This window comes from Hibiscus syriacus, unplaced genomic scaffold (genome assembly GCF_006381635.1).
Source record: "Hibiscus syriacus cultivar Baekdansim isolate YM2019G1 unplaced genomic scaffold, ASM638163v2 tig00111207_pilon, whole genome shotgun sequence".
Taxonomy (NCBI): domain Eukaryota; kingdom Viridiplantae; phylum Streptophyta; class Magnoliopsida; order Malvales; family Malvaceae; genus Hibiscus; species Hibiscus syriacus.
Window position 1 is genome coordinate 3795981 of NW_024063019.1, and position 22176 is coordinate 3818156.

The following is a 22176-nucleotide window of genomic DNA, read 5'->3' on the forward strand; positions in this document are numbered from 1 at the left end:
GTTTTCCAAAAGCTATGATTTTTGAATCATCTCCTTGAAAAGATATGTCTCTTGAATTATCCTGCAAAACAAAAGAGAGAATAGGAGAAGAAGTAAGGTTAGATAAAAATTGTTCTTCACTCTCCTCTTTTCCTCCAAATTCATTCTTTTCAACTCCAACGGTTTCTGCATCCATTCTCCGTTCATCATTTTGTTCAACTTCAAAATGCTTTTGTTCATTTGAATTTTTCTCCAAACTTTCTTCAGTTGCATTGTCTTTAAGTTTTTCTTTCATTGCTTTAATGTTCTTCTTCAAGGTGTTTTGATCTTCATTTACTCGGCTAGGAGATAGTGGAGTCAAGATGATTTTCCTTTCATATCGAAAGAAAGAGTATCGGTTTGTGAAACCATCATGGACAGCCCGCTTGTCAAATTTCCATGGCCTCCCCAAGAGTAAATGACTCGTATTCATATGTACGACGTCACATAGAATCTCTTCTTTGTAACTTCCAAGTGAGAATGGAACAAGTACTTGTTCAGTAACATTCATTTCTTCATTACCATGTAACCATTGCAATTCATATGGGTTGGAATGTTTAATCGTTGTAAGTCCCAATTTTTTCACCATGTATGTGCTTGCAATGTTTGTACAACTTCCTCCGTCAATAGATACAAGACACACTTTACCATTTACATGGCATCGAGTGTGAAAGGTATTTTTCATTTGCTGTTCGTCCTCTAATGTTTGGAAAGATAGAAGATCATAAGACATTGTTAGTATAAAATAAAGAAAATTAAAACCTTACCACCACACTCACAAAGACTCACAATCTTCACTCCAAAGAAAAGATAAGATCACTCACTCAACACTCGTGTTTACTCTCGGGAATATGACTTGGCTTTTAATAATTACCCTTCTGATCTCCCTCTCTCAATAGCCTTTTTCCACTCAAATTTATCTTGCTAAGTCCTTTCAGGAACTTACTCAAGATTAGACAAGTTAATTATTTTCCTTGTGTGTGTCGGCTGCAAATAAGGTTAGGGTAAAAAGAACATAAGAAATGGAAAAGTAGAAGAAAGGATAAAAAAGGAAGAGGTCACTTACAATTCAAGAAACAACACTTACTGCAACCTTTCTCAAGAAACAATAAGGTTATCTTCTCTTAGTGTAGATGGCCTCTTTGATGTACTTTGCAATGGTAGAGCACTTTCCTTGGCTTGCTTTTTCTTTTTGAATTTTCTTTTTCTTTTCTTTTCTGATTTTCATTCCTTTTTACACTCTAATTTTGTTGAAGGAGTCTTTTCTCTTTTGAACTTCTTTTTGCTTTGTACACCAATGACACTTTTGTTCTCAATCCAACTATGATCTGATTACCACTTGATTTAAGGCTGATCTACACACTTTGGTGAGAAGAGTAGATAGCCTTATTGTGTCCCGATCTAGGATTGACAAGTACTGATGCCCTTGAATTATAAGTTTCACTGCAACATAGATATGAAAAGGAATATGATTAGTAAAGGAAAATAAATGAAATAATAAAGATAATAAATGAAATAAAATAAAGAAATGATAGAGATGGCTGCGGAATTGATGGAAGAGATGGAAGATGTTGATGATGAAACGGCAATGGTGGTGATGTTGTATCTCAAACACGCCAAAGATGAAATAATGATAACGAGCACAATCCCGGTCTTTACAAATTTATTTGAGGGGTGGTTATAGTGTCTTCAACCCACTAGATATTAATCTAGGAATTTTGGAATCAAGATGGAAGGAATGACGCCACAAGTATAGGAATTATACTTGTTTAATCGATAAAGTTCACAAAGAAATTTGAAGAAAAATTAACTCACAAGAGTAATTTTAATATATGAGATGAGTTACAAATGAAATCCCAAATCCTATTTATAGTTTTCAAAGGGTTTAGGCCGAATAGGTATATGATGGTTCGGCCAAGGTTGAAACCTCTTTGAAAATACATGATTTTTTTTATGAAAATACATAATTTAAATGAAGTACATGCTCTTGGCCGAATGGTTATGTGTTGGTTCAGCCCTAAGGATGATTTGAATGCTTTTGGAAGTCATTTGGGCACTAAAATGGAGAGGAATGAGTCTTTGGCCGAATAGGAAGCATCCCTTGGTGTTTTGGCGCCTATTTGATGTCACATGGAGTGCACATGCTTGAATGATGCACATGGCAGCCTACATGAATGCACATGGGTCTTCTTGCAATGCTTTGGTGAGGTTGCAACCATAGGATGATGTCTTGAAGTCCATGGGCAGCCTAGAGACGAACTAACTTCAAGGTAAGCGAGGTAAGTGTCTTGGTAGCTAACTAGGTGAGTTATAGTTTGATGAACTCAAGCTAGTTAGCTTTGGTCTTCTCAGCTCCTCAACTACTCTCCCAGCTACTTCCAGCTACCTTTAGTCCACTTTTTAGTAATTTGGTCCAAAGCTCTCCTCCAGTTAAGTTAAGCTACATGCTAGCTCCTCTAGCTAAGTTGAAGCTCCTTAAATGATGAAATGAGATACCATAACATTCATGAGCTAGTGTAAGCTGCTATGCTTGTCCTTTTAGCTAACCAAGCTACCATAGTATGCCTTGCTTTGTGTTTCACCTGTATGAATCAACAAACAAATCAAGTAACCAGCGTGTGAGCTCATGTAAGGTAAAATGTATGCTGCCGTGAGGTGTTTGAATGATATGAGCTATGAATGATCATCTAGAAGCTAAAATAACATGTATATACGCTAGGTAGAAGGCATAGGACGTTCATGAGCTTAAGCAAACATGTATGAGCTAGAAAAGAGATGCATACATGCAAATGAGCTAAAGAAACATGGATTTAAAGCTAGTGAGCTAATGTAAACATATCATGAGCTAGAATAACATGACATGAGCTAATAAATGAATGAATACATGCTACCATGATATCTAAATGATATGAAAACATAATAAATGAATCTAAAACATATGTAAACATAATATAAAACTAAGTAAATGATATCAGCACGTTTTCATCTATAAAGGGAGTACTTTTGAACATCTTTATATTGAATTTACTTATTATTAGCTTTATAATATATGCCATTATAATACATTTTATGATAAGAATATTAGTTAAGTAACTTAGTATGAATTCATATTACACATTGTTATTTTAATATGTTAATAATGTTAGGTTAGTTTTATTATCATATTATGCATGATTATTATATATACATCAAGGCAGCATACTTATAATGCATTTCATTAGTTTATTTGCATTCATGTTAACTCTTAGGCTTTATACATTATCTTACACATATTAGGAGATGATGTACTTAGCTCATGACCATCATACTTAGCTCACATTACCATAAACAAACATGGCAGCAAGGTATTTAGCTCGTTTTAGCTCAATATCATGAACTTACCTTGTTTCCTTGCACATATAGGTACAATGGAGTATGATGCACGTTGAGGTAGCTTGGTGAACGATTTGGAAGTCACATACAGCTCACAAACAGCTCACAAAGTACAAAGCAGCTCATGGAATGCTAAGGGAAGCTCGATTCAGCTGGAGAAGCTTCAAGCTAGCTAAACTTAGCTAGTTGGACTATTTGAAGCTGAGTTGCTAAAAGTGATGACAAAGGTAGCTGAATGTAGCTGAACATGCTGTTATGGAGCTCAAAAGGACTCGGCTAGGAAGATCATTCATAAACAGCCCCATTCTTGCTAGCTAGCTCAACAATCAAGCTAGCTTGGAAGGAGACACATGCACGCCCAAGATGGAGCACATGACCAGCCATCATTCCATGCGCAAGGCTACACCACAAGCATCCTAGAGAGGCCATGTGCACGCCTTGTGACCAGACCACCATGTGATAGGCGTGTGACTTCATTTAGGCGCCAAGATGAAGAGTCCTCTTACCATTCGGCCAAGCACTCCTTTCTCTCCAATTTGGCGCCAACTTGAAGGGGTACAAGCACTATTCGGCCAAAGGATATTTTCCTCCATTTAAACCGAACCATCATCTCTATTTGTAATTAAATTATGTCATTTTATAGAGGCACAAGGGCTGGTCGAATCCTCTTGTAACCATTCGGCCATATCCTTCCATTTCCTATAAATAGGAAAGCATATTTCATTTGTAAGCACACCTTTTATTCAATTAAAGTGAGATTATTCTCTTCTTAAGTCCTGGTGACTTTTTATCGACTTATCAAGTATTTTATACTTGTGGCGTCAACCCCTTTTCTTTCATCTTGATACTTCTGGTTCCTAGTTCATATAACTAGTGGGTCAAAGTACTTAATACCACCCCTTGAAGAAGCAATATAAAGATTGGGTCTCTGCTCTCTATAGCATTGGTTCTTCTTTGAGATTTCTTCAAGATACTATCCTCACAACCATCCTTTTATTTCATCTCCATAACCATAGCCTTATCAACTATCTTTCGCTTCCATTACTCATTATTTAAATAGCCTACCAATTCACCCATACGTCTACCACCCTTAACCATTCTATTTTGAGCCATTCACTTTGCAGGTTGTTTTGCTTCCTTCCTAGATCCACAATCATTTGAAAAGGTACAAGTACCTTACATCAGTAAAGATGTGGAAACATATGTTATGCATGAAAATCATATAGTACGCAAGTGAATGATAACATATGATTATTCAAGTATAGTTTAAGATGCAAATGTATGCTCATAGTAATATATAATGCATAAATGAGTAAATATAAATAAATTAAGGTAGAACTCCCTTAAATTGAGCTTGATGAATCTTCAATGATGTGAGTGTGTCATGGAGAAAGTTGGTGCTAGATATGATCACATCCTCCTCCTCTTCTTTTAGGCGATTTGTCCTCAAATCGTAAGGTGACTTCTCCTTAATGTCTTTCCATTCAAATATTGCTGAGTTGACTTCAAAATGTATCCATTCAATAGAAAATTGTTCAAGACATTTCCTTTTGAAAATATCTATGAAAGGATCCTCGTGAAAGGTCATGAATATTGAATAAGTACTTTGGACCTCCTTGTCCTGAAAAGAAAGAAGACTTTTATAAGTAAGGGAAATATTAATCATTAGAAAGTTAAAGGTATACTCCCTGTTCACATCTTTTGGATGGCCAAAAGTGATGTCTTTTAAATCACAAGATATGTTGCTTTGAACGATCATGTCCCCAAAAGTCATGTTCCTTGGTCCTCCAATAGGTGTATTCATTGAATCATGAAAGGTTAACCGATACGATCCAAACAAGCTCCAACTTTCTCCATGACTTGAACACACCATGGATGTTCTTCAAAGTTGTTTCTAAGGGAGTTCTTCATTACCCTATCTTATACTATATCATTTATACATTCTATTCTATCATAAGCATGCATTCACATGTTAGTTATCATACTATTATTTCCATCCTATGCTTATTTGATCATGTTTTTCATATGATTCAAATATATGCTATGATTACATATCATTTCTTAGGATATTATTATTACATGTTTCCATTTATCATTTATGAATACCATGTTATATGATATTCATGCATACAACATATACCCTATCTTTATGGTTGATACATAATGTTATAAGCATATTAGGATAGTCTTATAATCATATTAAGCATGATTATCATATATACATCAAGGCATCATCATTATAAATCATTTCATAGTTCATATGCATTCATATTAGCTCTTAAGCTTCATGCATTATCTTACACATACTTTGAGATGATATAATTAGCTCATGACCTTCAAACATCTCTCACATCACCATAATCATACATGGCAGCAAGGTATTTAGCTCATAACAGCTCAATACCATGGAATTACCTTGTTTCCTTGCACATGTAGGTACATTGGAGCATAATGAACGTTGAGGTAGCTTGGTGAATGATTTGGACGTCATATGCAGCTCACAAACAGCTTACAAAGTACAAGGCAGCTCATGGAACACTAAAGGAAGCTCATTCAGCTGGAGGAGCTTAAGGCTAGCTAAACTTAGCTAGTTGGACTATTTGGAGCTGAGTTGCCAAAAGTGGACTAAAGGTAGTTGGAGAGCTGAGAAGACCAAAGCTAACTAGCTTGAGTTTATCAAGCTATAACTCACCTAGTTAGCTACCAAGACACTCATCTAGCTTACCTTGAAGCTAGTTCATCTCTAGGCTGCCCAATGGATGCCATGTCATCTAGATACACGTTGGAAGCTAATTCACGCCTAGTTGTTACCTATCTTCATTCCATGGACTTCAAGACATCATCCTATGGTTGCAACCTCATCAAAGCATAGCAAGAAGACCCATGTGCATTCATGTAGGCTGCCATGTGCATCATTCAAGCATGTGCACTTCATGTGACATCAAACTGGCGCCAAAACACCAAGGGATGTTTCCTATTCGGCCAAAGACTCTTTCCTCTTCATTTTAGCGCCCAAATAACTTCCAAATGCATTCAAAATATCCTTAGGGCCGAACGAACACATAACCATTCGGCCAAGAGCATGTATTTTCATTAAGTCATATATTTTCATACAAAAATCATGTCATTTTAGGAAGGCACAAGGGCTGGCCGAACCAACATGTATCAATTCGGCCAAATCCCTTCAAAAACTATAAATAGGCTTTCCTATTTCATTTTTAGGCAGACCTTTTATTTTAATTGAAGTGAGATTTTTCTCTTTCTTAAGTCCTAGTGACTTTTTATCGACTTATCAAGTATTTTATACTTGTGGCGTCAACCCTCTTCTTTTATCTTGATACTTCTTGTTCCTAGTTCATATAACTAGTGGGTCAAAGTACTTAACACCACCCCTTGAAGAAACAATATAAAGATTGGGTCTTTGCTCTCTATAGCATTGGTTCTTCTTTGAGCGTTCTTCAAGATACTATCCTCACAACCATCCTTTTGTTTCATCGCCATAACCATAACCATTTCAATCATCTTCCGCTTCCATCTCTCATTTATTAAATAGCCTACCTATTAAACCATACGTTTACCACCCTTATCCATTCTGTATTGAGCCATTCACTTGTGCAGGTTGTTTTGCTTCCTTCCTATATCAACAATCAAACGAGAAGGTAGAATTACCTTATATCATTAACTCTTGGAATGGAAGTGTCCTTAGAATCCTCATAAGACACGTCCTTTGGATGATAAAATGTCTCCCTTTGCCTCGCATCTCTTGGCTCTTTGAAGGTCACGTCCCCTACCCTCCCAATTTGACAAGTTGTGCAGCTTGGAAAATTTGAAAAATCAAAGAAAAAATCTGCAATTACATGGTTAGAATAATCGTCCTTGATCTTTCAGTTCATCCAAAAGCATTCTCGAATGACCTTGCCATCACCAAGTGATAAGATAATACCATAGATATGAATTAAATTGCTGCAAAATAAATCAAAACAAGTAAATGAAAAACTATTGATAAGATGAAAGGAAATATCAAACCATGGTGGATGTTTAATGGGAGTTGGTTGCTGAATTCTTTTCTGGAATGGAAATGTACTTGGAATGTCAACGAACACAACTATTGGTACTTCAAGTGATGCTTCTTTTGGAACTTCAAATGGCATAACCTTTGAAATATCAAGAGACATGTTTTATGAATCACCAAAAATTATGACTATTGGTTCTTCAAAAGTCACATCTTTTGGTTTTCCAAAAGCCATGATTTTTGAATCATCTCCTTGAAAAGATATGTCTCTTGAATTATCCTGTAAAAAAAAAGAGAATAGGAGAAGAAGTAAGGTTAGAAAAAATTGTTCTTCACTCTCCTCTTTTCCTCCAAATTCATTCTTTTCAACTCCAACGGTTTCTGCATCCACTCTACGTTCATCATTTTGTTCAACTTCAAAATGCTTTTGTTCATTTGAATTTTTCTCCAAACTAATGTGATCCGATTCAGCGTAAAAAATGGACTTGCGTCTCCAACCTTTCTCAATAATCAAAGGGGGATTTTCTTTAACTTAATATTTCTTTATACCATAGTTATGATAATAGCTTACATACATTATATTTATAGTTATGATGATGATATTATGAATGTATGAAGTTATTGTTATGAACCACATATTTATATATTTATATCTTATATTACTTAGCTTATAAATGCTTTTTTGTAGATACATGTTCGGCCACATGATGGGAGCTGACTTAAAGCTAGCATTAGAGTCAACGAGCTAAGGTAAAGTGACTAGGACAACCCCGGGACAGCTCAAGAACATTTTGGGACAAAGTTGCCAGCTGACCTCCGAGCTCATAGCTCACTTGAGCTGGACTTTTGAGCTAGCTAGAGACCTCTTTTCAGCTGGAGAATTGCACCATCATCTTCACCACACAGAGCACTACAAATATGGTCTAGGTCGAATTTTGTGAATTCGTACCTTTTCGTGAAGAGTTGCCATTCCGAGAAGTGTCATTTCACAAGGAGTTGTCCTATGACTTATACACATGTCCTTCATCTATGGCTAGCTCAACTTCAGCTCACACTCATGGGAAGTAGCTCAAATGATGAAAGGTTGTCTCACACAAATGTGACCTTTCATAATTAGTTGCTTCCCCATTGATACCATGTCACCTAGATGCAAGTTTGATGCCAAGTCACGCCTAAGTTTCTGCTCAAATTCACGCCAAGAAGAAGCCACACCATAAGCCCCTATGCCGCCCATGTGAGTGCCTCGTGAACAGCCCACACATGTGCCATGCATGTTGATGAAATGAGCTCCAAAATGAAGAGGCTTCTAACCATTCGGCCAAAGCATCATCTTGAGGTGCTTGCTCACATTGTTGTCCACTCTAGATGTCTCATGCTTGGTCGAATAGTCTCCTTGGTGCTCCTCGTGCCTCTTTATGATTTAAGCAACTTTTGGCTGAAATAAAATCACCAATTCACGGCTCCCTTCAATGGTGACCTTCCATGGTAGTAACTTTCATGAAAAGACATAATGCTTGGATGACACCTCTTCATGGAAAGGTATGTTCTAAGGTGAATGAGCTGATGATGAGTTGGTTGTTGATGCTTCTTAACGTGCTGGTTCATTTGGTAGCTCATAGTGAAAAGGCACCTATTCGCGAAAAGGCACAATTTTAGAAAAAAATTGACTTTTCACAGAATTGATGTCCATTAGCCATAGATGACGTCTATTAAAGTCCCAAGCTGAATTGAAGTCTTTTTGTATCTCAAATCTTCAGCTCAATCCAGCTATGAGCTCACTTGGCAAAGGTTGGCAACATATAACTTTTCACCATTTGTTCTTCATGATCTCCCGAGTAAACCTATGTAAGTTTTCCTAGCTCATTCTCCTTAGTTAAGCTTAAATTTAGCTCCCAAATTGTTGTATGCATTGATTCCTACAAAAGAAATAAAAAGCTTATATTAAAGTATAACTTAAGTACTTTTATAATGTAAAGATGTGATGCATATAACATATATATTAAGTATGCTTCATTTAATGATGAATATAAGTTTATTATATGTTATAAGATAAACTATATATTATGAAATTTAAATCATATAATATAATGTTTAAAGCATAGATTAATATATATGTAATATGATGTAGCTTTGTGAATTGTAAACTAAGGAAAAGACAAATAAAAGGGATTGAGAAGACTTCCTCATGCCACCATGGTGAGGACGTTAAGAAGAGAAGAAGTAGGCTGGTTCATATCACATCAGAAAGCTTATCCTTGTTCTCTATAAACTTAAGTAAAAGGTGGTATTTTGGGACTTGAACCCTCTAGTTATAAGAACTAGGAACTCAAAGTATATAAGAAAGGGGTTGACGCCACAAACTTAGAAAGTTTGCTTAATCGATATAGTACTTAAAGAACATGAAAGTGAGAAAATCTCACAAGAGTTTATATTCATCAAAGGTTTGAGTTAAAAATGAAATGTCAAAGTCTATTTATAGTTTTCAAAGGGTTTAGGTCGAATAGATACATGATGGTTTGGCTATGGATGAAACCCCTTTGAAAATACATGATTTTTTAATAAAATACATGAATTTAATGAAGAAACATGCTCTTGGACGAATGGTAAGGTGTTGGTTCGGCCTAAGGATGTTTTGAATGCATTTGGAAGTTATTTGGGTGCCAATATGAAGAGGAAGGAGTCTTTGGCTGAATAGGAAGCATCCCTTGGTGTTTTAGCGCCTATTTGATGTCACATGGAGTGCACATGCTTGAAGGATTCACATGGCAACCTACATGAATGCACACGGGTCTTCTTGCAATTCTTTGGTGAGGTTGCAATAATAAGATGATGTCTTGAAGTCTATGGGCAGCCTAGAGGTGAACTAGCTTCAAGGTAAGCTAGGTGAGTGTCTTGGTAGATAACTAGGTGAGTTATAGCTTGATGAACTCATGCTAGTTAGTTTTGGTCTTCTCAGCTCCTCAGCTACTCTCCCATCTACTTCCAACTACCTCTAGTCCACTTTTCAACAATTTGGTCCAAATCTCTGCTCCAGCTAAGTTGAAGCTCCTTAAGTGATGAAATGAGTTGTCATAACATTCATGATCTAGTGTGAACTGGTATGCTTGTCCTTTTAGCTAAACAAACTACCATAGTATGCCTTGCTTTGTGTTTCACCTATAAGATCAACAAACAAATAAGTAAGCAATGTGTGAGCTCATTTAAGGTAAAATGCATGCTGCCGTGAGGTGTTTGAGTGATATGAGCTATGATTGATCGTCTAGAAGCTAAGATAACATGTATATAAGCTAGATAGAAGGCATAGGACGTTCATGACCTTTAAGAAAACATATATGAGCATCCTTATGATGAAATACTACCAACCTTAAAAGCAATTATTCGGAGAGGCACAAAGGTGAAAGGAGTCATTCAAAGAAAAATTATTTTCACCAAGAAACATGGTGACTCCAATCAAGAGACAAACCTTTTCACCAACAAGCATGGTGAATTAAAAGGAGGAATTGAAGACATAGAGGTCCTTTCCAAGCATTGTGATGGTTCAAAGAATAAAGTAAAAGGATCAAGTTGTTTCATGAAGGGATGTGTCTTTTCCATTCAAAGGACATATGATGGTTCCCAAACATTGTGTACTCCCATCAAAGGATGTGAAGTTACCAGATTTGAAGCCAAGAGGCTGAACATATCGTGTGAATCATTTATTGGAGGAAAACATAAGGATTCAATCCTTCCTATATCAAGAAGGTCTTCAATGAGAAACTACTTCGATTTGAGGACAAATCGCCTAAAAGAAGGGGAGGATGATACGATCCAAACTAGCTCCAACTTTCTCCATGACTTTAACACACCATGGATGCTCTTCATTGCTATTTCTAAGGGAGTTCTTTCTTACCCTATCTTATATTATATCATTTATACATTCTATTCTATCATAAGCATGCATTCACATGTTAGTATAAGTTATCATATTATTATTTCCATCCTATGCTTAGTTGATCAAGTTTTTCATATTATTCAAATATATGTTATGATCACATATCATTTCTTAGGATATTATTATTACATGTTTCCATTCATCATTTATGAATACCATGTTATATGATATTCATGCATACAACATATACCCTATCTTTATGATTGATACACAATGTTATAAGCATGTTAGGATAGTCTTAAAATCATATTAAGCATGATTATCATATATACATCAAGGCAGCATCATTATAAATCATTTCATTAGTTCATATGCATTCATATTAGCTCTTAAGCTTCATGCATTATCTTACACATACTTTGAGATGATATACTTAGGTCATGACATGCATTCATAGCTCATATCACTCAAACACCTCACGGCAGCATGCATTTTACCTTAAATGAGCTCACACATTGCTTATTTTATTTGTTTGGTGATTCCTATAGGTGAAACACAAAACAAGGCATATTATGGTAGCTTGGCTAGCTAAACTTAGCTAGTTGGACTATTTGGAGCTGAGTTGCCAAAAGTGATGTCAAAGGTAGCTGAATGTAGCTGAACATAATGTTAAGGAGCTCACAAGGACTTAGCTAGGAAGCTTGTTCTCAAACAACCCATGTTTGCTAGCTAGCTCCACAACTCAAGCTAGCTTGAAGGAGACACATGCACGCCCAAGAGAGAGAGCATGACCAGCCATCATTCCATGCACAAGGCTGCACCACAAGGCTTCCTAGAACACTCATGTGCCTTGCATATGACCAGCCCCCATGTGCCTTGCATGTGGATCATTTAGGCACCAAGATGAAGAGTTCTCTCCCTATTCGGCCAAGCCATGTGTTTTGCATGTGATCAGCCCCCATGTGCCTTGCATATGGTTTAAAGACTTATCTTATAGTATAGACCCCATCACAATTAGCTTTGACCCATCCCTCAGGCCCATCTAGCATTGCGAAAGACATCCCATCCCAGGGAAAAAGAAAGCAAGTCAGACTGAGTTCAATTAGTCCCGTCCTTCCTTCAGGGAATGGTGGGAGGTATAATATTCGATTCTTTCTCTCCTCGGGCAAGAAGGGAAGCCGCTTCACTGATTGAGTTGATGAGCGAAGCCACTTGACCTATGAGGTGAAGGAGTGAGAACCCTTACTATAACAGATACACGAGCCCATCTATTAGAAAAGCTATTTCTTGAGTAGCCAGAATAGTCTGTAGCGAGAAGCGTTCCTCATAGGCCAGCCAGGAGCTACAAGCAACTAAAGCGCAGCGATAAGAGCAGGGACACTCATTAGATTAGTGCTCCCCTTCGATCTATCATGGATTAGGGGGAGAAGCAAGCCGCCCTTGTCGAAAGAAAGACAGATTTCCACTTGCTTCAGACGTAGGGAACCGAAGGTCTAGCTTACGAAGGTTGCCGCCGTAGTTTGTCTCAAGAGGGGGCCGCTGAACGACTGAAAGCCCAACCCAAAAAAGGAGTTGATTTAGGCGCCAAGATGAATGGACATCTATCCATTCGGCCAATCACCATTACTTCTCCCATTTGGCGCCAATTTGAAGGGATACAAGTGTTATTCGGCCAAGGATCATTTCCCTCCATCAAGGACCAAACCATCATCTCTTTTAACATTTAAATTATGTCTTTATAGGGAGATACATGGGTTGGCCTAACCATTATGTCTCTATTCGGCTATGCCCCTCCATTTCCTATAAATAGGAAAGCATTCATCATTTGTAATCAGACCTTTTATTTTAATTAAAGTGAGATTTTTCTCTTTCTTAAGTCCTGGTGACTTTTTATCGACTTATCAAGTATTTTATACTTGTGGCGTCAACCCTCTTCTTTTATCTTGATACTTCTGGTTCCTAGTTCATATAACTAGTGGGTCAAAGTACTTAACACCACCCCTTGAAGAAACAATATAAAGATTGGGTCTTTGCTCTCAATAGCATTGGTTCTTCTTTGAGCGTTCTTCAAGATACTATCCTCACAACCGTGCTTTTGTTTCATCGCCATACCATAACCATTTCAATCATCTTCCGCTTCCATCTCTCATTTATTAAATAGCCTACCTATTAAACCATACGTTTACCACCCTTATCCATTCTGTTTTGAGCCATTCACTTGTGCAGGTTGTTTTGCTTCCTTCCTAGATCCACAATCAAACGAGAAGGTAGAATTGCCTTACATCAAGCGGTAATCAGAGCTTTGGTGGAAGAAGCAACGTGCAACAAAAAGAAAAATACAAAAAGAAGAAGTGCAAAGTCAAAGAAAGCAAGAAAAAAAGTCAGAAAAGAAGCACTCGAAAAGAAGAAAAAGAAAGAAAGAAAAGTTGGAAGCACTCATCAACAATTCTCATCACCAAGCCATTCAAGTAAGCCTTTAAATTTGATTTTGGTGATAGAAGGTTGTAAAGTGACTTGTGTAAGTAACCCCTTTTGTTCTTTTCTTTCTATTTCTAAGCCACCCTTTCATTATATTTGATTTCCCTTCCTACTAACCTTTTTGCAGCCGACGTCAAACAAGTAAAATTTACTTGATATAGTCTTGAGTAAAGTTCTCTAGAACTTGAGACAAGAGAATCGAGAGGAAAAAGGCTAGAGAGTGTGTGTGATCAGAAGAGGACAACTAAAAGTCATTAAAGTCCTAGAGTGCAAACACGAGCGGATTGAGTGACATTCAAGTTTTCCTTGGAGTGACTCGTGAGGCTTTGTGAGAGTACATTCTGGTAAGGTCCTACACACATTTAATTTTTTTCCTTATTTGCTAACATGTCTCTTCCATCCAACATCCTTGTAGTCAAAAGGACTTTGAACATTCAAAGTCAAGAAGATGAACAGAGGGAGAACATCTTCCATACCAAATGTCACGTGGGAGATAAAGTTTGCGTGGTGATCATTGATGGAGGGAGTTGTACAAATGTAGCAAGTACACATGGTGGAAAAGTTGGGTCTCAAGACTTCCAAGCATCCTCATCCTTACAAACTTCAGTGGCTCAATGATGTGGGGGAAGCCAAGGTAACCAAACAAGTTATTGTTCCTTTTTCAATTATAAGATACAATGATGAAGTCCTTTGTGACGTGGTGCCCATGAGTGCAAGCCACCTTATACTCGGGCGTCCTTGGCAATATGATAAGAAGGCTACCCATGACGGATTTTCTAACAAGTACTCTTTCCAACATCAAGGAAAGAAAATCATATTGGTTCCTATGCTTCCAAATCAAGTCCATGAATGTCAGGTTACCCTCAAATCACGTATAGAGGAATGGGAGAAAGCTAAAGCCATGAAGAAAGTTGAAAGAGAATTTTTGCATGAGAAAAGAGTGGAGAGAGTTGAAAATGAACAAAATGAAAGGATTGAATATGGGAGCAAAGAGGAAAAGGAAAATGAGGGAACATATTTTATCTAATCCTACTTCTATTCTTTCTTTTGTTATGCAGGACAATCCAATAGACATGTCACATCAAGTTGAAGATTCAAGAAACATGTCTTTTGAAGAATCAATAGACGTCACTTTTAGTGATCCACAAGACATGTCCTTTGACGTTCCAACAGTTATGCCACTTGAAATTCAAAAAGATGTGTCACTTGAAGTGCCACAAGTTGTGATCATTAAGGCTCCAAGTACATTACAACTGTTGAAGAGATTTCAGCAACCAATGGAATTTTTCATCATCAAGCAACCAACACCCATTAAACATCCTCCATGGTTTGCTATTTCCATTTATATTATTAATAGTTTTTCATTTACTAACATTGATTTGTGTTGCAACAACTTGTTGCATACTTATGATGAAATACTACCAACCTTAAAAGCAATTATTCGTAGAGGCACAAAGGTGAAAGGAGTCATTCAAAGAACAATTATTTTCACCAAGCGACATGGTGACTCCAATCAAGAGACAAACCTTTTCACCAACAAGAATGGTGAATTAAAAGGAGGAATTGAAGATATAGAGGTCCTTTCCAAGCATTGTGATGGTTTAAAGAATAAAGTAAAAGGATCAAGTTGTTTCGTGAAGGGATATGTCTTTTCCATTCAAAGGACATATGATGGTTCCCAAACATTGTGTACTCCCATCAAAGGATGTGAAGTTACCAGATTTGAAGCCAAGAGGCTGAACATATCGTGTGAATCATTTATTGGAGGAAAACATAAGGATTCAATCCTTCCTATATCAAGAAGGTCTTCAATGAGAAACTACTTCGATTTGAGGACAAATCGCCTAAAAGAAGGGGAGGATGATACGATCCAAACTAGCTCCAACTTTCTCCATGACTTTAACACACCATGGATGCTCTTCATTGCTGTTTCTAAGGGAGTTCTTTCTTACCCTATCTTATATTATATCATTTATACATTCTATTCTATCATAAGCATGCATTCACATGTTAGTATAAGTTATCATATTATTATTTCCATCATATGCTTAGTTGATCAAGTTTTTCATATTATTCAAATATATGCTATGATCACATATCATTTCTTAGGATATTATTATTACATGTTTCCATTCATCATTTATGAATACCATGTTATATGATATTCATGCATACAACATATACCCTATCTTTATGATTGATACACAATGTTATAAGCATGTTAGGATAGTCTTAAAATCATATTAAACATGATTATCATATATACATCAAGGCAGCATCATTATAAATCATTTCATTAGTTCATATGCATTCATATTAGCTCTTAAGCTTCATGCATTATCTTACACATACTTTGAGATGATATAATTAGCTCATGACATGCATTCATAGCTCATATCACTCAAACACCTCACGGAAGCATGCATTTTACCTTAAATGAGCTCACACATTGCTTATTTTATTTGTTTGGTGATTCCTATAGGTGAAACACAAAACAAGGCATATTATGGTAGCTTGGCTAGCTAAACTTAGCTAGTTGGACTATTTGGAGCTGATTTGCCAAAAGTGATGTCAAAGGTAGCTGAATGTAGCTGAACATAATGTTAAGGAGCTCACAAGGACTTAGCTAGGAAGCTTGTTCTCAAACAACCCATGTTTGCTAGCTAGCTCCACAACTCAAGCTAGCTTGAAGGAGACACATGCACGCCCAAGAGAGAGAACATGACCAGCCATCATTCCATGCACAAGGCTGCACCACAAGGCTTCCTAGAACACCCATGTGCCTTGCATATGACCATCCCCCATGTGCCTTGCATGTTGATCATTTAGGCACCAAGATGAAGAGTTCTCTCCCTATTCGGCCAAGCCATGTGTTTTACATATGATCAGCCCCCATGTGCCTTGCATATGGTTTAAAGACTTATCTTATAGTATAGACCCCATCACAATTAGCTTTGACCCATCCCTCAGGCCCATCTAACATTGCGAAAGACATCCCATCCCAGGGAAAAAGAAAACAAGTCAGACTGAGTTCAATTAGTCCCGTCCTTCCTTCAGGGAATGGTGGGAGGTATAATATTCGATTCTTTCTCTCCTCGGGCAAGAAGGGAAGCCGCTTCACTGATTGAGTTGATGAGCGAAGCCACTTGACCTATGAGGTGAAGGAGTGAGAACTCTTACTATAACAGATACACGAGCCCATCTATTAGAAAAGCTATTTCTTGAGTAGCCAGAATAGTCTGTAGCGAGAAGCGTTCCTCATAGGCCAGCCAGGAGCTACAAGCAACTAAAGCGCAGTGATAAGAGCGGGGACACTCATTATATTAGTGCTCCCCTTCGATCTATCATGGATTAGGGGGAGAAGCAAGCCGCCCTTGTCGAAAGAAAGACAGATTTCCACTTGCTTCAGACGTAGGGAACTAAAGGTCTAGCTTACGAAAGTTGCCGCCGTAGTTTGTCTCAAGAGTGGCCGCTGAACGACTGAAAGCCCAACCCAAAAAAGGAGTTGATTTAGGCGCCAAGATGAATGGCCATCTATCCATTCGGCCAATCACCATTACTTCTCCCATTTGGCGCCAATTTGAAGGGATACAAGTGTTATTCGGCCAAGGATCATTTCCCTCCATCAAGGGCCAAACCATCATCTCTTTTAACATTTAAATTATGTCTTTATAGGGAGATACATGGGCTGGCCGAACCATTATGTCTCTATTCGGCTATGTCCCTCCATTTCCTATAAATAGGAAAGCATTCATCATTTGTAATCAGACCTTTTATTTTAATTGAAGTGAGATTTTTCTCTTTCTTAAGTCCTGGTGATTTTTATCGACTTATCAAGTATTTTATACTTGTGGCATCAACCCTCTTCTTTCATCTTGATACTTCTGGTTACTAGTTCATATAACTAGTGGGTCAAAGTACTTAACACCATCCCTTGAAGAAACAATATAAATATTGGGTCTTTTCTCTCTATAGCATTGGTTCTTCTTTGAGCGTTCTTCAAGATACCATCCTCACAACCGTCCTTTTGTTTCATCGCCATAACCATAACCATTTCAATCATCTTCCGCTTCCATCTCTCATTTATTAAATAGCCTACCTATTAAACCATACGTTTACCACCCTTATCCATTCTGTTTTGAGCCATTCACTTGTGCAGGTTGTTTTGCTTCCTTCCTTGATCCAAAATCAAACGAGAAGGTAGAATTACCTTACATCAAGCGGTAATCAGAGCTTTGGTGGAAGAAGCAACGTGCAACAAAAAGAAAAATACAAAAAGAAGAAGTGCAAAGTGAAGTGCAAAGTCAAAGAAAGCAAGAAAAAAAGTCAGAAAAGAAGCACTCGAAAAGAAGAAAAAGAAATAAAGAAAAGTTGGAAGCACTCATCAACAATTCTTATCACCAAGCCATTCAAGTAAGCCTTTAAATTTGATTGTGGTGATAGAAGGTTGTAAAGTGACTTGTGTAAGTAACCCCTTTTGTTCTTTTCTTTCTATTTCTAAGCCACCCTTTCATTATATTTGTTTTCCCTTCCTACTAACCTTTTTGCAGCCGACGTCAAACAAGTAAAATTTACTTGATATAGTCTTGGGTAAAGTTCTCTAGAAATTGAGACAAGAGAATCGAGAGGAAAAAGGCTGGAGAGTGTGTGTGATCAAAAGAGGACAACTAAAGGTCATTAAAGTCCTAGAGTGCAAACACGAGCGGATTGAGTGACATTCAAGTTTTCCTTGCAGTGACTCGTGAGGCTTTGTGAGAGTACATTCTGGTAAGGTCCTACACACATTTCATTTTTTTCCTTATTTGCTAACATGTCTCTTCCATCCAACATCCTTGTAGTCAAAAGGACTTTGAACATTCAAAGTCAAGAAGATGAACAGAGGGATAACATCTTCCATACCAAATGTCACATGGGAGATAAAGTTTGCGTGGTGATCACTGATGGAGGGAGTTATACAAATGTAGCAAGTACTCACATGGTGGAAAAGTTGGGTCTCAAGACTTCCAAGCATCCTCATCCTTACAAACTTCAGTGGCTCAATGATGTGGGGGAAGCCAAGGTAACCAAACAAGTTATTGTTTCCTTTTTCAATTGGAAGATACAATGATGAAGTCCTTTGTGACGTGGTGCCCATTAGTACAAGCCACCTTATACTCGGGCATCCTTGGCAATATGATAAGAAGGCTACCCATGACGGATTTTCTAACAAGTACTCTTTCCAACATCAAGGAAAGAAAATCATATTGGCGTCTATGCTTCCAAATCAAGTCCATGAATGTCAGGTTACCCTCAAATCATGTATAGAGGAATGGGAGAAAGCTAAAGCCATGAAGAAAGTTGAAAGAGAATTTCTGCATGAGAAAAGAGTGGAGAGAGTTGAAAATGAACAAAATGAAAGGATTGAATATGGGAGCAAAGAGGAAAGGAAAATGAGGGTGAAGAACATATTTTATCTAATCCTACTCCTATTCTTTCTTTTGTCGTGCAGGACAATCCAATAGACATGTCACTTCAAGTTGAAGATTCAAGAAACATGTCTTTTGAAGAATCAATAGACGTCACTTTTAGTGATCCACATGACATGTCCTTTGACGTTCCAACAGTTATGCCACTTGAAATTCAAAAAGATGTGTCACTTGAAGTGCCACAAGTTGTGATCATTGAGGCTCGAAGTACATTACAACTGTTGAAGAGATTTCAACAACCAATGGAATTTTTCATCATCAAGCAACCAACACCCATTAAACATCCTCCATGGTTTGCTATTTCCATTCATATTATTAATAGTTTTTCATTTACTAACATTGATTTGTGTTGCAGCAACTTGTTGCATCCTTATGATGAAATACTACCAACCTTAAAAGCAATTATTCGTAGAGGCACAAAGGTGAAAGGAGTCATTCAAAGAACAATTATTTTCACCAAGCGACATGGTGACTCCAATCAAGAGACAAACCTTTTCACCAACAAGCATGGTGAATTAAAAGGAGGAATTGAAGATATAGAGGTCCTTTCCAAGCATTGTGATGGTTCAAAGAATAAAGTAAAAGGATCAAGTTGTTTCGTGAAGGGATATGTCTTTTCCATTCAAAGGACATATGATGGTTCCCAAACATTGTGTACTCCCATCAAAGGATGTGAAGTTACCAGATTTGAAGCCAAGAGGCTAAACATATCGTGTGAATCATTTATTGGAGGAAAACATAAGGATTCAATCCTTCATATATCAAGAAGGTCTTCAATGAGAAACTACTTCGATTTGAGGACAAATCGCCTAAAAGAAGGGGAGGATGATACGATCCAAACTAACTCCAACTTTCTCCATGACTTTAACACACCATGGATGCTCTTCATTGTTGTTTCTAAGGGAGTTCTTTCTTACCCTATCTTATATTATATCATTTATACATTCTATTCTATCATAAGCATGCATTCACATGTTAGTATAAGTTATCATATTATTATTTCCATCCAATGCTTAGTTGATCAAGTTTTTCATATTATTCAAATATATGCTATGATCACATATCATTTCTTAGGATATTATTATTACATGTTTCCATTCATCATTTATGAATACCATGTTATATGATATTCATGCATACAACATATACCCTATCTTTATGATTGATACACAATGTTATAAGCATGTTAGGATAGTCTTAAAATCATATTAAGCACGATTATCATATATACATCAAGGCAGCATCATTATAAATCATTTCATTAGTTCATATGCATTCATATTAGCTCTTAAGCTTCATGCATTATCTCACATACTTTGAGATAATATACTTAGCTCATGACATGCATTCATAGCTCATATCACTCAAACACCTCACGGCAGCATGCATTTTACCTTAAATGAGCTCACACATTGCTTATTTTATTTGTTTGGTGATTCCTATAGGTGAAACACAAAACAAGGCATATTATGGTAGCTTGGCTAGCTAAACTTAGCTAGTTGGACTATTTGGAGCTGAGTTGCCAAAAGTGATGTCAAAGGTAGCTATTTGGAGCTGAGTTGCCAACACATAACCATTCGGCCAAGAGCATGTATCTTCATTTAAATCATGTATTTTCATCAAAAATCATGTATTTTCAAAGGGGTTTCAACCTTGGCCGAACCATCAAGTATTTATTCAGCCTAAACCCTTTTAAAACTATATATAGGCCATCATATTTCATTTGTAATCAGACCTTTTTGATTCATATAAGTGAGAGTATTCTCTTTCTTAAGTCCTGCTGACTTTTATCGACTTGTCAAGTATTTTATACTTGTGGCATCAACCCCTTTTTTCACCATGATACTTCTAGTTCCTAGTTCATATAACTAGTGGGTCAAAGTACTTAATACCACCCCTTGTAGAAGCAATATAAAGTATGGGTCTTTTCTCTCTATAACATTGGTTCTTCTTTGAGACTTCTTCAAGATACTATCCTCACTACCGTCCCTTTTGTTTCATCGCCATAACCATAGTCATATCAACCATTTTCCACTTCCATCATTTATTATTTAAACATCCCTCCTATTCACCTATACGTTTACCACCCTTAACCCTCTCTTTTTGAGCCATTCACTTGTGCAGGTTGTTTGCTTCCTTCCTAGATCCACAACCAATTTGTTAAGGTACAAATGCCTTACATCAAGCGGTAATCAGAGCTTTGGTGGAAGAAAGCAATGTGCAACAACAACGAAAAGAAAAATACAAAAAGAAGTGCAAAGTGAAGTGCAAAAAGTGATGTCAAAGGTAGCTATTTGGAGCTGAGTTGCCAACACATAACCATTCGGCCAAGAGCATGTATCTTCATTTAAATCATGTATTTTCATCAAAAATCATATATTTTCAAAGGGGTTTCAACCTTGGCCGAACCATCAAGTATTTATTCAGCCTAAACCCTTTTAAAACTATATATAGGCCATCATATTTCATTTGTAATCAGACCTTTTTGATTCATATAAGTGAGAGTATTCTCTTTCTTAAGTCCTGCTGACTTTTATCGACTTGTCAAGTATTTTATACTTGTGGCATCAACCCCTTTTTTCACCATGATACTTCTAGTTCCTAGTTCATATAACTAGTGGGTCAAAGTACTTAATACCACCCCTTGTAGAAGCAATATAAAGTATGGGTCTTTGCTCTCTATAACATTGGTTCTTCTTTGAGACTTCTTCAAGATACTATCCTCACTACCGTCCCTTTTGTTTCATCGCCATAACCATAGTCATATCAACCATTTTCCACTTCCATCATTTATTATTTAAACATCCCTCCTATTCACCTATACGTTTACCACCCTTAACCCTCTCTTTTTGAGCCATTCACTTGTGCAGGTTGTTTGCTTCCTTCCTAGATCCACAACCAATTTGTTAAGGTACAAATGCCTTACATCAAGCGGTAATCAGAGCTTTGGTGGAAGAAAG